This window comes from Protopterus annectens, chromosome 2.part1 (assembly GCF_019279795.1).
Source record: "Protopterus annectens isolate FY-2018-M chromosome 2.part1, PAN1.0, whole genome shotgun sequence".
Lineage (NCBI taxonomy): Eukaryota > Metazoa > Chordata > Ceratodontiformes > Protopteridae > Protopterus > Protopterus annectens.
The window spans coordinates 1,532,759,777-1,532,763,013 of NC_056729.1; the positions used below are offsets into that span (position 1 = coordinate 1,532,759,777).

General features: G+C 34.2%; 1 protein-coding gene across 4 annotated transcripts in view; it reads right to left on the reverse strand.

The window, feature by feature from the left end:
• Positions 1–2,980, reverse strand: part of LOC122794523 (probable glutamate receptor) — a 1,137,906-nt gene extending 1,134,926 nt beyond the window's left edge. For 2 of the 4 annotated variants that reach the window (XM_044062989.1, XM_044062987.1), the window contains exon 1: positions 2,827–2,980. The gene's annotated coding sequence lies outside the window, so the exon portion shown is untranslated. Of the gene's footprint in view, positions 1–2,799 lie in introns of all 4 variants that reach the window. The other 2 variants (XM_044062988.1, XM_044062986.1) reach the window with 1 other exon arrangement.
• Positions 2,981–3,237: the final 257 nt, after the last annotated feature.

Consider the following 3,237-nt stretch of genomic DNA (forward strand, 5'->3'; position numbering starts at 1 on the left):
AAATGACTATTTTGCCATAAGAACTGGTTATCATGGAAAATATTCCACAATTTGTTTCTAAGGCTCGTCTCCTATATATGCACAGACATCGACCGTTACTGCCACCTGGTGGTAGGCGAAGCTCTTCATTTTATTTACTTTGCTTTTGCTGTCAAAAATGATAAACCAAGATATTGTGCATGACAAGGGATGAGGTATGTATTCAATCTTTGTTTTACATATGCACCTTAGAATCTTTTTGATAAACCTTAAGGTCAAAGCTCTCAGAAAAACGCAGCTTGCCATTGTTCATTTTTTGTATTGTGCAGACTTTCTCAGTTCAGCTTATTTCACCATTTAATTAATTTGTAATAATTTACTGCCTTCAACATAAACAGTTACTTTGGGGCAGCCTAAGTTACCCATGTTTATGCAGCAGCTATCATTATAAACTGACTTTCTGGTTCTTTTACAGAAATCTATTCTGGTTTCACCTAAACCGTTACTTCTTTGTTATAGGCACTATGAAATCCCTGTCACTTGCATGCACAAATGCAGCATTATGTAAGCTTGTTATCATATTCCCATTTCACTGGACAGAATCTGTGATAAAAATGTTATTCTGTTATGTTCCTACTTCCTTGGACAGAATCTGTGATGAAATGTTATTCTGTCAGCATGCCTAAGAACATCTTCCCATTTCAAGTGAAAAATGTTTTTTTTTTTTTTTTTTTTTTTGTGAAATGCTTAAACAGGATAATAAGAGTCACACATTACAGCTGAGTTACACAACAAAATCACCAGGCTAACTACGTAAAATGTTTTCCATGGAAATGGTCACTTAATCATTTCTGGGAGGGAGGTGATCCAAAGCTTTATCTTTCTAGAGTGCTGCTGCTCATGGAGGACTAGATGCCTTCAAGACAGCAGGTAATTATTAAATTCAGAATTAGCTTGGAAAAATCTAACAGTCTCCTATGTTTCTAACATGAAAATGCACATAAAGAAAATAAAGCACTGTTCTACCTATTTATATTGGCATTTAAATATGAAAACATCATTTTACTAGTATGTCAAAATGCACAAAAATGTACCCATGTTCAGTTTTGAAATAAGACTGCAAATCAGCAATCCTTCATACCTTGCAGGACCCATTTTCTTTAAACAAACAAACAAAAAAAAAACTTTCTTATTATCATCACTGACAATGACTTAATGGTGACGTACAACCGTTTATCCATCCAGGTTCAGTAAATTGTCATACTGATAATTTTTAGTGAATGATGAAACAGGTCATTTTAACAACAAAAAAAATTCCTGTTTTTGACAGCCATGCATACTTTCCATAATTAAAAGTAAGATATTCTCTTTGATGTTAGCATAAACATTTTCATTTTGGCTTTGTCCAGCAATTTTTGATAGATATGATGGGCACACAGACCTAAGTTTAGCCTAGCTATCTGAAATTACCTGTTCCTGTGCCATAGAAGGTGTGTGTGTGTGTGTGTGTGTGTGTGTGGGGGGGGGGTCGTACCACCATTTCAGTTTGATCCTTTTCTTCATATACGTGATATGCAGATAAATATCAAAAGCAGACATATTGATGAAAAGTAGAAGGCACATTTTACATGATGTAGCAGGTGTACACCTTAGTGCTAGCAGATTAAATTATCAGGCTACAAAATGAGTAATAAAATATTTCTAACATTTTGTTAGACTTTTATCAAACTAACTGCAAGTACTTTTTCAAAAAACATTCCAGTACAACAAAACCACACATTTGATGATAGTTTCTTTCTGTTTCTGTTCTCCGGTCTTTCACTAATGTAATTTTAAAAAGATGTGTGCCTGAAAAGTATCATACTAAAGCAATTCATAGTTTTATATTTTCCTTTATTATTCTAAAAGACAAAATACATTTGGAAGATAAAAATCTACTTAGAAAAAGAAAAGTGCAAGATAGTGGTCTGTGTTAAAAGTTCTTCCTCACAATTTCTGGTATTGCTTGTGGTGATACAGGTGAAGATTTGCTCCTCTTATATATGGGTATATCCTTAATTGGAAGTGATAAATTAATTCTATCTGTCAATCAATTTATCTGTCTTTCTGCCTGCCTATGCATCTATTTACAGTCATTTATGAAATTATGCTTTATTTACACAGGTTAAACAACTAATTTTGTGCAGTTATTTTTGTGTTACTTTTAATTTTCTATGTAACAAGACTGTACCTGAAAACAAGATCTTAGGTCCAGCATCATTACCTTAAATAAACAGATAAACACATAAGCAAATACATATGTTTGTCTGTCACTTTGTTTATCAATCATTAGCTATCACTGCTTGTCTAATAATCTATCAGTATTACACCTGGGCAAATAAACCATACTAATTAGCCATCTGTTGATTGATACACACGCACACACACACACACACACATATATATATATATATATATATATATATATATATATATACACACACACACACATACAAGTATATATATGTGTGTGTGTGTGCGTGTGTGTGTGTGTATGTGTGCCTGTATGTATGTAAAGCATGGCTTGTATTTAAATTGTTACCGTCTGTTTCTCAACTAACACAATAATATATTGTTTGAAACTGGAGAGTAAATTAATTGCATGATCATAACAACAGGCAAACCTGACATAACAGATGTACCAGGCAGCGTGATTTCAGTATTACAACCCTAGTCCTTGAATGAGCTGTGAAGATTTTCTTAAGCATGCATACTTATTTACAAAATTCAAACAGGTTGTAAGTACAGAGCACAAGAGCAGCCGTGAAGGAAATTACTTACAATCTTTTTTTTCCTGCCTTTTCTCACCTCTTTTTCTCTCCTTCTGTTTGTCTTGCTCAGTCTTCTCAGTGAAAATGCCAAACTGTGTGACGGGCTGTTGTATTTAAGAAATACAGATATTCCCAGTTCACCAGGGTGATAGATGGAATTGAATGGTGGGAGGAGCGTGGCTAACAGCAGAACAAGGGGACCAAGCTGTGGAAGAATGTAAAAATCCTGCCTGTTCTCTTCAAAGAACCTAAAGGAGTACAGCTGTTGAATATAAGCTCACAGACTTAATCTCCATATAAAACTTCAGTTCCTTAAACAGATACTGAGGTCTCAATTCTACACCTGAGAAAGAAGTCAGACAGACAGTTCAGCTAAAAAGAAACAGCTTAGTATGTCTGAAGCAATGTACTTGGACCATTTTTAAGTATGAAGTCTTCTGATACCTTA